The sequence below is a fragment of the Strigops habroptila genome, chromosome Z (genome assembly GCF_004027225.2).
Source record: "Strigops habroptila isolate Jane chromosome Z, bStrHab1.2.pri, whole genome shotgun sequence".
Classification (NCBI taxonomy): Eukaryota; Metazoa; Chordata; class Aves; order Psittaciformes; family Psittacidae; genus Strigops; species Strigops habroptila.
Genome location: NC_044302.2, coordinates 84,298,971 through 84,312,384, shown reverse-complemented (window position 1 = coordinate 84,312,384; position 13,414 = coordinate 84,298,971). Strand labels below are relative to the sequence as shown.

The following is a 13,414-nucleotide window of genomic DNA, read 5'->3' as shown; positions in this document are numbered from 1 at the left end:
GGATACATATCTGTGAGGGAAGTCTGCCTAATTGAGGAGTTTATTAGACATTTTTAAACCAAGGTCCAAGCCATTGTACAGGTCATCCATTTGAGCCCAAGTTTAGATAAGATCTGCAATATACAAGCATTATACTATATTCACACTCAACCTTTAGAAGGGATAAGGGGATGACAGAGGACAGGTTTAGGCCTACTTTACACCCAGAGGTAGACCCAAGCTCTCTAGCATTTTAAACTGGATACTATTGCATCATGTGTGTTGAAAATATAAAGTCTGAGTTTTATGGTGGGGGTAAATTTGTAAGATACCACATTTTTGCCTTTGAAAACACAGCTTAACCACACAGTATGTTTGACATGAAAATAGCTACCAAAAACAAAGCAAGCCCCAAGACATGGAGAACCTATTCTCCCATCTATTCTTTAGTGATCAGCCACAGGAGACCCCAGGAAGAACATCACCACAGTGAAAATGCTTTATATCAAGGCTCCTTTCTCCAGATCAAGGATCAATTAATGATGATTATGTTTATTTGTACTTTTTTGATGTTACAAATGGCCTCATTCCTCTCCATAATGATAGAGCATTGGGCCAGCAATGGAAAGCTTTCCTAATTTTAAGGTTGGAGGCCCAGGAGGCTCCCCAGTCATAGCCAGGACTCTGCATCCCTGTGCTCCAGTTCTTTGTTCTAAAAATGGGACAGTGGGACAGACCTTGTTTGTGAAGCCTGATGTAAATGCCGAGTGCTTAATGAAAACACTTCTGAGAACCTTAACAGTCAACAAGAAGCATTAGAACAAAAATTACCATATTTCTGAATCCCCACTGGAAAAATCAATAAACCTGTTAAAATAGTCAAGGCTTCAGATCTTGTGCTTCTCATGTAGCTACTGGTATAGTCATTTAACATATTCATTAATTTACTTCAAAAACTAATGAAAATAACACCTGCCTGAAAAATTACAGCTAGATTTCCCTTGAATATGGTAAACAAAACCCATTAGCTTGCTAAATATTGAATATCCAAATTGCCTTCCTTCATTGCATTATATTTATATATAAAGACTGTACCAACATATATGCAACATATAATTTATGCCTCTGTGTACCAGAATGTAATACTTTACCAGAATGTAACGCTTTCAATAAATTCTGTTTCTCATCTAGACTTTCTGATTACTGTTAGCTCCCAAACTGCTCTAGGAGTCAAGAGATTTCACAAATACCATAAAAGTCCGACTCTCACAGCAATTGATAAAAAGGACTTGAAGTATAATTGAAAGCATATAGTACAACAAATCAACTTTATACAGTGGTGTAATAAAATAATGTTTTAAAAAGGGGAAATGCAAGATAGACATAAGGAAAGACTTCTGTCAGTGGAGTGGTTTATGACACGAAATAAATCTAATAGAGAAAGTAAGGAAATATCACTTGGGATTTTTGCATTATGAATGCACAGAATCTTCACTAGGTTATTGTATGGTGTATTAGAGATGTCTTTAAAAGGTGCTATGTCCATTCGTAGAGAAGATATGTTCCTCAATGATTGAAGTAAGAATTATACCAGTTTCTTAAAGTCAAAATTTTCACCCATGTTTAATCTAATTTTCCAACTTTACATTAAATGGTTAAAAATATAAGCAAATCCTAATGTAAACATCTGTATAAAATCTATTATAGTAACAATGAGAAAATTGCTTTAGGTCTATTACTTCAGGAAAAAAAAAATGAAGATGGGTAATTGCACCACAGTAAACACAATAGTAAGATGAGAAAGGCTCCACATCTTTAAAATTATTGGCATTAATAACCTGTCCTCAATCTTATGATGTACAAGCTAATTAAAACAGAAGCCATACTTAATTTTTTACAACCTTTACTGTGATTACATGAGTCTTTCTTAGTGTTGTTACCTTTCTCTTCTATTCAGAAACAAACAGCTGCATAGAACAACTAAATGTATTGACTACACAGTATCTGCTAGTTTATTGGTGAACTGATTAAATTTAGTTTTTTTTTTGTTTCCCACTACAGTTAATGTGAATGAAGTAGTTTGTTATTATCTGGAAGCAAAGTCCATGTGCAAAAGGTGTGCAAGGAAGATGTGCAACCAGAAAAAAATTCACTGTAAGTCTGTCCATTTTTGCCAATCTTCCACAAAGGGGAAAGAAAAAGTTTGAGGAAAATGGATGAAACACTGAAGGAAAGACTATATAGGAAATATATGAACAAGCAAATCTCTTTGGAAAATTGTTCCTGCATGGTTTAGGTGTTTTCAAACCGAGTACCATTTTTTTCTATGAGTGCAAAATTGAGTAAACTGTTTTCTTCTGTTAGCAAGGACTGCTTGTTAACAGAAGAACCATTCTCTGATTCTGTGATATATTCTGCATTTAAAAAAACAGAATTACACTTTCATAATAAATGATATTCTAGCACTTATGCTGTATTATGACCCAAGAGATGTGTATTACTTGGATGTGGCAGTTCCCGGGTAGTCATAGAAGATTCACCTCTGTGTAAAGCTGTCACAGAGGTTTCCATATCACTCCCAGGAGAAGCAAGGCACTGCTGAATTGTCACTGGAACCTAGCACAGTCCTCAGCTGTTCCCAGTGGACATTCGCCTCCTCATACTTATGCTGGAGGAGTCAGTGGCATATAGGCAGCTCAAGTTCACAAGATCGCAAAGAAAGCTTCAAAGCTTTGGAGATACACACACAGTACAGTAGTTACACACACTAAAAGCTAAACACTCAGCAGTGCAACTGTAGCAATCTGTGGGCAAAGAGTAGAGTGAGAATTACAGAGTTTTATCTTCTTCAGCAGAAATCATTGCTAGAGTGATATAAATTTGTGTGAGTAAACATCAGCCAGTGGCAATTCCTGTGTTTGTCTGAAGACATAAATCTGCAGCTAAAATGTGTTCAAAGTACCCTACCTTCACAAAGGCTTTGAAAAGGTTGTAAGTATGGAAGTGAAGGCAGTTTGAAATGAAGTCCTCAATACCTAAACATGCAAGTATTTGCAACTGTGGCAGTTCATGTTTGGCTCTCATTTGCCACCATGTGTCTCTAATGCTTCCAGGTGCTGTGGGATGATTAGCCTCAGACACGACAACCTATTACAGGTTGCTCTCTTATACTAACTGGCACTGCAAGCAAGGCTAGACAGGAAGACTAACATTAGGCTTCTCTAAAACTAATGTGACAGGCTGTAGCTCAGCATAGATGTTATGCATGCAGAAAGATCCTGGAGTGTCATCTTCAAAAAGAAGAAAAACACCCTGCTGGGTCAGACCAGTGAACCTTCTTCTAGCCCAGCATGCAGTCTGATGATAACAGTACAAGATGCTACTTTGGGAAAGCATGTAAGCCTCGCTGCTCCTGAGAGTCATTCCTTTAACAATTCCCTAATATCCTAAATATTAGACAATATAGCCCTGCTTCAGCCTTTTATTGTTCTTTTAAGAATCTGCTTATTTTGTCTAAACTCTTTCTGAACCTGCTAGCAATGTCTATCTCCACAATCCCTGTGGCAGCAAGTTCCAGGAATTCACAGACTGCTGTACAAAGAGGTATTTCATAGCATCATAGAATCATAGAATAGTAAGGGTTGGAAAGGACCTTAAGATCATCTAGTTCCAACCCCCCTGCCATGGGCAGGGACATCATGCCCTAAACCACGTGGTCCAAGGCTCTGTCCAACCTGGCCTTGAACACTACCAGGGATGGAGCATCCCTGGGCAACCCATTCCAGTGCTTCACCACCCTCACTGTAAAGAACTTCTTCCTTATATCTAATCTAAACTTCCCCTGTTTAAGTTTGAAACCATTACCCCTTGTCCTACCACTACAGTCCCTAAGGAAGAGTCCTTCCCCAGCATCCTTATAGACCCCCTTCAGATACTGGAAGGCTGCTATGAGGTATTTTAACTGCTTTAAATTGATCTCCTATGAGTTTCATAAATTGCCCCCTAGTTCTATCATCATAGAGTTTGATGAATGAAATCATTCTACTTTTACCTTATCCACTGTCTTCATGACTTAGTAATTCTCAATGCTTGTATATGAGCTCAGCAGGTATAAGATATTCAGAATCTCTGGCTCTAGTATCTTATCTAAGGGCTCCTACTGAAATGTCTTAAGGCACATTTATAAATTAGATGCTGTCTTAAATAACAATACACATTTGTGAAAGAAATGTGATAGGAGTATAGATATAAATAGGTGCACATCGCAGTTGGTAAATGACACACTTTCAGCAAGAAAACAGTAAAGATGGCAGAAAGAATTCTCCAGTGTGAAACACAAACAGAACAATATTTTTATTGAAATAAGATTATTGAAAAAGATTAAGATATTTAGAACATAAGAAAAGACTGTTTCTGGTCTGTTTCTGTTTTTTCTTTTCTTCTTAAAAAAAAAACAAAACAAACACTCAAAAAATGAGCAATTTTAAGTGAGTTTCATCATTTTGTGGTTTTAAGCAACAAGTTATAATTTTCACCCTTTCTAAAATTAAAATTTAAAAAAATATATTACAACAGATAAAAGGATATAAAATGGTATATGAGAACAAGAAATACTGGGATTACGTTTTTCTGTTTGCATATTGGATAACATATACGCAAGGGCTGGACTCTGTGGCATAGAATGGAAGCATCAAAATTTCAAACGTGATTTGCGGTGATGAGTTTAGATGGAGTGATTAAGGAATCATGGTAAATAGAGTAAAAGGTAAAAGGAGATTCTGCTAAAAGGAGATTCTGACAAGTTCTAATCTCCTTTTGCAAATAGGTTTAATTTTTGTGAAGAAGGTCATTTGGGTCAGATCTCATGTAGGTGAGCATGCTACACAGATGTGTTTATTAGTCTGGCAGAGACTTGTGGTACCCTTTTTCCTGACAGTGGATTAAAAAGTATAGATTAAGGCAGAGAGAGTGAGGAAGAGTGGCGCAGACTTAAAATCATGTGTTTGTGCTTCTGAAGAAGCTGTAGCTTTGATTAAAGTCCTGGTGTTTCCTTCTATATGCAGGGTCAGGCCCTATGCTTTAAACGCTTACATAATCATGGGGAACCAGTCTTCATCTGTGTTTGGAAACTTGAATTCAGAAGCAGTGAGGAATATTGAAAGGGTCAAATTTATACTCAGTGTAACTCCTTGGCAGTAAACCAAGGATAAATTTGGCCCACGTGTACAAACAGAAGTAACTAAAAATGTACAAATGTTACAGAGCCAGATAAAGCAGCAAGTCAAGAGAGAACAGAGGGCATCAGCTTGAGAGGTAATCAATACGTGTGGGAGGCTGGAAAAGATAAGAAACACCAATGTCAACAGAAAGTTAGAAGCAGGAGAAAATAAAGCTATCACAAAGCGGAAATATAAAAACTTTCTCTTTCTCTTTGCATCTGTCAGTGAAGTTTGACTTTCATTCATTATTTAATTGTTTAGGGTTGTATCATGAAAATGACTACACTAGTGTGCAAAAGCAGAAGCAATCGGAAATATTTCAGACTTTTTTAGGCTGGAATGAAGTCTTAATATCCTGTTTTAAAAGAATATCTTGGTTTCCAGTTCTCCTTATGCCCCACAACCCATGGCCTAAAAAGGAGACTTTTGTAGATGGTGTGTACACTAAGGGCAATGCAGCCAGAAGGATCATGTGTTGTCCCCAGAAGGAATGGGCAAATAGATAATCCAGACTGTAATTGCTCCTGTTCCAATGTCAGTAGTTCCTAGTACATGAAAAAAGCTTTTTCATAAAAGAATAGATATCTAGGCAGATCACAACCATAATACATGTTAAACCTTGTGAGTCTAGATGTGCAAACAAACAAAATGTTTACTGGTCGGGGAAGATTTGGACTGAAATGCCATGCTTACTTCAAGTCAACAGAGTTCTATTTATTTTCCCAGATTCAGAGTGTGGTCTAGAGTAGAATTTTGGAAATGAAAAGGCCAACTTACAAAGAAAGCGTCATTATGTAAAATGAATATCAATTCATTGTTGCCCAGTATTCTGTGCAGCCATTTATTCACATGAAATGAGGAAAATGTAGATATGAACAAGTCATCGACTTTGAGAGTTTACACTCCCCTAACTCAGAGGCTGCTGTGCCTCTCTGTATAATGTAATTTAGAACACATACAAAACTGGTCTTTGTTACTTTACCTGGCAGAAAGGTCAAAATACATCTAGATCTTGCCTCCTCTCCCAGGCACTTCCAATACATATGCACCCACTAAATCAATGTTAGGGAGCCCTCTGAATGTTAACTGAATTTTATTTTGGTAATTTACACATATGATCTAAACTGCTGCACGTTTTAAATATATCCTCCCTTTTTCTTATAGTTTTTCAGAAGTGTCTTTTCTCACCTATGAATGAACTAAAATATTTTAGAGCTTATTTGTACTGATTTTAAAAGTGTGCTAGCAAAAAAACTGCAGCACACATACTGGAACTGCATTTTAGCTGGCTTCAGTAATAATAGCTGTTAGTGTTATGACAGCATTAGAGCATCCTTCTATTTAAGAGCTTTATCTAAACTATAGGATGTATTTATGTTTCCAGGTGCAGTCCAAACTCTTGATCCTTTGATTCCCCAATCAGAGGCCCAATTCAAACTGCATTAAAGTCTCCTTTCCTTGTTTACTCAGGTCTTCTTCCAGTTAAAGCAGGTTGTGGTGCACATAGACTCATTCCAGAAAGGAGTTTTAATATCTGGACTGAGATACAGGAAGCTTTCTCAGTTCCCCCACCTTAGGTGTGTGCATTCAGAGCTTGCCCAATGGATGATATTCTGCTACACCTCCTATAACTACTTTTAAGCTGCTGCAATTCTAGTGATACTAGCCTAGAATATACTGGGGTGTTGACGGGAAGGGAATTTTATTATTTTTTTGCAAGGGTTTTTTTCTTGGCTGAAACGACTCAACTAACTTGGCATGAGTTCAGACTCTTCACAGAAAGGAGTTTGCATTTTTCAGCTCCTAGTAAAAAACTTCAGGTAAAGAATTATCCAGGCTCTATTCACAATATATTTAGCACATAATAAAACCATTAAAACCAGCATCTAACACAAAGCTAGGAAAAAAAGTCAGAAAAATACATATATAGTTTTTGGTATGTAGTTGGAATACTGCATCTGGCAGGTTTTAGCTGTTTGCCCATATAGCAAAACTGGTGCTGTGGGGAAAGTTTAAGCACAGGAAAAACATGAAGGACACCCACCTCCAAATTATAAAGTTCCTCTGCTACTCTGAAGTACTGTCTTTAAGTCCCTGTAGAGAAAGTTGGAGATAAATAACATGGTTGCATTAGAGTTTTTGAACTTGCTTTTCTTTTTGTACCTCATATCTTTGTCTCATCTGCATTAGGCTATTACACGGACAGCTCATGCCATGCCAAAAATAAACCAGTTTTTTGGAGCAATATGTGTGCTGTGTTGTTTAGACTTCACAGAAGAAATGGGATAGGATTTTCTCTGTTCTTCACTCTTATTGTGGCATGGCTTTTGCCAATCACATGCAGCCCAACCTCTATGCTACACTTATGAGCTATTTCTTTAAGTGCATCTTCGTGTTAACTTAATCTCAAAATAATCAGGAAGTTTGTGGAAAGCATATCGAGGAGGAGAAAGAAAAATGAGAGACAGATGAGACTGTAAAAGGACTGATGATAAAATCCTTGTAAGAATTTGGCTTCTTTTCAGGTGTAGGTACCACATATTTCAGTGCTCCTATTATTTTCTCCCCCAACCCTCCTTTTCTCTCATTTTGTAGTATCCATGAAAACACCTCCAAAAGAACATGGTACATCCTGATCAATTGTTGCATATGCACTTCTAAACACTGCTCAGCACTTCTTTTGTCTTGTATACTGTTTCTTTGATCCTGAACCTGATTAATTACAGGTTGTTATACAAAAGGCAGAAAAGAAATGGATCCTGAATTAGGCAGTCCTTTGGGTAGCCATCAGACTGATCCTGACTGGCTTCAGAATTAGACACTGAAGGTTCATTTCATGTTGTCTTTAGAGGCAAGATTTTGTGGTGACTCACAGTGTGTTTTAATAATTCATCATTATCTTAAATTTTGACATAAAAAGGATTCTTTAGTCCAACATGCTATTCTAAGCAGTCAAAATTTGTTCTCTTTGTGAAAGAAAATGCTTTACAATATGCCAAACTGCACTTATTATTATTTTTAGTCAACAACATTCTGACATAAAGCTACTTATGTGTATGTTCAGACAACTTATGTGTATGTTCAGACAACTCAGGCCCTTCTCAATGTGCTATTCATACCTCTTTATCTACACTTGGAGTCTATGTCAGTGCCCATTCTTTTTGAATAACTGCTAATTCAGAAGAAACACTCTGATTCTACCCACAAAAACTCATTTAAGCTGCTTTAAATAAATCTAGACCAAGACACTCAATAAAATAAAAACATTACTATAAAGACAACAAAAAGTCTAGAGGCTTTCTGCTTGTTTCCAGTGGACTCCAGTTCAGTAGGTTCCTTGAACTGTAGAAGCCCCAAGTTTATGCCTAGAAGATCTACTGAAGATGCGTAAGAAAAACAAATTGACATTTACATGCACAAAATTTCTAAAGAATTCTATCCTACACTACAAATTTTTGAGGGAACCCACAAATTTCAAAACAGTAGGAAAACTCCAGCATTTACAGGAAGGATTTTTGAAATATTCACTGCTAACTTAATTTACTTCCCGCTAGAGACAATCCTATTGTGACTTTTGTCATTGACTTTATTAGGAGCAGATCTAGGCCTGAGGGTTTTGAGAATTATATTCTAAAAAATACATTGTGGTCACCTTTCTACCAATGTTTTAACATTTTTACCTCAACACCTAAGAATTTGCTAATCTAACAGAAAGATTCTCATAGAATATTACAGTTTTGCTCTGGAGAAACAAGTATGTTAAAAGAAGGATGACTCAACAAGACAGATTTATTACACCAGCAATGAGTTCACCACATGACTGGTGCCGCAGATAAGAAAGAGCTTGAAAATCTTTGTACTGGCAAAATAGATACTACATTTACTATGTGACAGGATAGTCTAGAGTACATTATTTTGCATTTTCCAAGGACGTAAGACTCATTCGAAATTCAAAATGTACAATAATGCAGCAACATCTTTAAAACACGAATCAATGGAAAGAATGCAAAGCTTTCTATCTGATTAACATATTTCATTAGCCTTAGTCTTAAAAAACTGAACAGATAAAATTCAAATTATTGATTTTGTAGACCAATAACATCAAATCACATACAAATGAAAAAAAAAAAAGAATTATTACACCAAAAAACTCTTCCTGTGTAATTGTGTAACTATTACATTTATTGTGTTATGTGAGCTCGGGAGTACTGTCTTTTTCTCCTTCTTTTTTTTTTTTTAGTTGTTTTATGTACCAGAAAAAGCATATTTGGAATTATAATTTGTTCCAACTTAAAGTAAAAATGAGACTTGCTATCCAGTTTATAGATTTTCTTTTGTTTATTTTTCATAATTATACTTCTGATTCATTTAAGATCCCCTTTGAAATGTTGACTATTAGAAGGGCAGCACAGATGCTGATTCTGTTTGCAATGGCCTAAAACAGTGCAAGCTTTAATCTGATGTCTAAGCTGCATTAAAAAAATTGGATTGAAAAGGATTAGATTAGACCTTCTGGATTTAAAAATATTAAAACTCCATTTATGCTTTAACATAATCTCCCTCCACTCTCTGGACCCATCAAGCTGAGCTCTGTCCCTTGCAAGTATTTTTTATTATTATTATTAAATTTGCTTCTTTTTCATTTTAACATCCTAGTTTCATATTAGTAATAGCAAGAAATCCTCTGAGACAGATCTAAAAGTTCTTTCTGACCTGGTGAATGGGAGGGCAGGCACTTAAACCTCCCGCTTTTACGATAATTTTATGTATTTGTGCAGAGTCACAAATGTAAATATTAATAGCTAGTTTTTAAAATCCAAATAAGAGTGAGTGCTTTTAAGGACTTTAGAGGCTTGTGAGAGAGTGATGATGTTTTACAGTACAACAATTTATTTACAATGCATTATTATGAAGTAATGCTCACTTTAAAAAGCAATCATGCACTTAAGTAAACCTCAAGTACCTATTACCTACAGCATTTGCAAATAAAAAAGGTATTATAATATTTGCAAGCTTCTGCCTGATACTTCAGAAAGCATATTGGATTTTATTTCTCATAAAAATAAAACCAAAATATTATTTGGGATGTTATAGGACAGCAGCACTCAGGAGCAAAAAGGAGGAATAATAAGATCTTTTCTGAGATCAGTGCAACCTTTTCAGTGATGAAGATGACTCTACTGCCGAATTTCTGGGCATCCCACACCATGGGGGATGAGTTTTTCCGTTATCACTCAGTCTGTACTGAATCCAGGTAAATCGAAGATATTTAAAAATATTAGATAATGCTATCTGATATGTGAGAGACATTCTAGAATCACAGAATACTAACTTATATGTGATTATATCAATCCATTGATTCCATTTCTGTTCATCCATGGTAGATTAGGTCTTCATGTTCCTCCATGGAGCTCTGACAAGTCATGTGCCGGGGCATACCACCACGTGTACCTTATTTTCTGCCAGTAGTTTCAGGCTCTGGATATCTTCCAGAAGATCCATTATCGTGATTTGGTCTGACCTGGTGATACAAATAACTAGGTGCTGTTATTAGAAGGGTGATGTTTGCTGAGCTGGGCTGGAGATTTCTGGATTAATTCCAGATATCTGTTAAAACCTAGCAAGGAACTATGTTTGCTCTAATGAATGGACCTCACTGGGGAACCTGGTCCAGGATATTAAAAGTGAACTGTCCAAACCAGTGTGAGTTGCGACACCATCATAAAATGAACAAGTAACCAGATCAATAATCCCCATTCTCAATGTAGTCCTCAGTATCACCTCATCCAATAATTGAAAATATGTTTATCATATCCATAATAAAGAATAAGGCTAAAAGGTTTTGCTACCCAGTTTGCTATGGTCTTGTGAGACTCAAAGCTGTTAAGAAGGTGTAACTAGTAGAGCACCATTTTCTCTTAGCACCACCAGACAAACTGAGACATTTTATGACTCTGGTGTTTTTTCAGATCTCAATCTGCTTATTTTCATGCACCATCTTGACAGCCACATTTGAAAATATAGGTGGTTTATGTTCATAGAACACATTTAGTACCTGAGCAATTGCCTTTTAGTAAAGACCAGTTGGGTTTTCAGAGTTCATTTTCCTCACCACTCAAATATGGGTCATTAAATACTGCACACTTTCTCAGCTTCTTCAGCTAAGAAACAACATTGTTTGTTATGTTAAGCAGCACAGGAATCCTGTACTGCTGGAGGGACCGCTAAAATATGAGCAAAACTACAGTGGGCCCACAAGGAGATGTAATGTATGTAAGAAAGCTAGCAACCAAGAGTAGTTCCTATTAAGCAATTCATAGTTACTCCCTTTGCAAAAACTACAAATATTTCTGAATAGCCACAGAAAAACTGCATTACTGTTCCTCCAAACATGAGAAACAAAAACTGTATGAATTGAATTAACTTACTTATCTAATTCATTTAATTTAGCTCTAATAACTAGAGAATTGGGGCAATCCAAGATGGGCTGGTCCTAGGAAAAATACTTCATGTCAGCTATTATTAAATTAGAGAAACCGTGAACAACTGTTACCAAACGCACCACCAAAAGCAGTCTAGAATCCCCTTATTTAGAAGATGAAGTAATTTAAGTCTGGGATTTGTCACCTTCTCTTTGACTCTGCAGTTAAGGTTATGACAGAAATGAGCTACCATTAAAGGGGGCACCAAAGCACCTGGCTACAATTAACCATTAATCCTAAGAGCAGAGGTGGTTAGGCACTGGAGAGATCTGGACTTTTGGCAACCAGGCTGCAATCTTTGCAATGAGAAGGGAGATGTGGGTCTTGAATTAAATGTAAATGGAGAGCATTTTAATGAAAGTAGAGAAGATTGTGCTACTTTAGTGGTGAGCACAGAGCCTACAGCACCTTACTCTCTGTAGAGGTAGACATCCACACATTTAGCCAATTGAATTGTCTCAAGTTTTGAGCTTATATGAGTTGTGTTTGATTGCTCTTGAATGGAGCAATATCAGAACTGTTATTCATCAGTTTAAATTGACCTCACTTAAAAAAAACATTTTTATCAGCCATGATGATATTCCACTAGACTATTCCAATTATTTTAATATTTCAATTCAATTCTGAAGAGATACAAAATTCTGAGCACTGAAACTTCAGTTGGAATAGAAAAGTTAGAAAAATGAATTAACAAAGACCACAAGTTAAATTGAAACTGCAAGTGCTCCACTTTGCCTTTATTCTGATCAAATTTCATCTTATATAATGGAGCAGGATGTGTTTCACTGGCAGAAATACCACAATGGCATACCACGCTCTCCCAAGATTCTGTCCAAAAAGGCCTTTAGTTTTGAACTGGGCATTATAGTGTGGAGATGTGATTAGTATTATAATTCTGTCTACACTATTAAATATTTTTGGAAGCCATTAAGATAATTGTACTTCATGTTATTTTGCAGGTGAAAAATATTTTCTAGATAATCTTTTTCTTTTCCTCTCAGAAACTCTAAACAGAAACTCTGATTAATTGTACAATCTTCACTATCATATATTTAAAGTATACTAAACTGTATTGATTGTTTATGTGTTAAGTAAGCAATAGGAAAGAAGAGAATAAATAACTTCATGATAAGAGCATCAAAAAGCTATAATCCCACTTTCCAGAAAATATTATAGCTATTGTTAACTCATTATTAAATACTAAACTGATATCATTATTTGATCTAATAACCTTAAATCTATTAAATAGATACACTAATATCAGCACTGCTGCTCTCATTTGCAGCTAAAATCTATTTTCAAAAAAAATACTAGAAAATTCTAGCTCCTTTACATGATTTCTGCAGCCCAAGTCAATTAATGTATATCATAACCTTATATTTAGTATTACTGTACAGATTTTATAGAATCAATACCTTTATTTGTATATAATTTTGAGCCTATGCCCTACAGCAAACTGTCAGAGACAGTGAATGACTATTTTGACTCATCCTTGCAGTAGAGCAGCTGGTTGAGGACTGTAGTGTTCCACAGGTTAAAAGGCTGAGTAGAAATTTTCAAATAAGAAAAACCTACAATAAGAGGGAAAGGGAGACTTATGGGAGAAATTTCAAGAAACGCCAGTATCTGAGGACATTGTGCAGAAAGTCTGAAAATCCCATATGTACAACTTTCAGGGCTCTCTGTTGCCTCTTTCATGAAAAGTAAACCTTAGCCACTGAAGTGGAGAAAGGC

The 13,414-nt window shown here is 36.1% G+C and overlaps 1 long non-coding RNA gene across 1 annotated transcript; it reads right to left on the bottom strand.

The window, feature by feature from the left end:
- Positions 1-4,317: 4,317 nt before the first annotated feature.
- On the bottom strand, positions 4,318-11,245 carry LOC115600570. Its single transcript, XR_003989052.1, has 3 exons — positions 10,531-11,245; positions 7,243-7,292; positions 4,318-5,313 (listed from the first exon to the last, which is right to left on the bottom strand). It is a non-coding gene; the product is annotated as an uncharacterized LOC115600570 (long non-coding RNA).
- Positions 11,246-13,414: the final 2,169 nt, after the last annotated feature.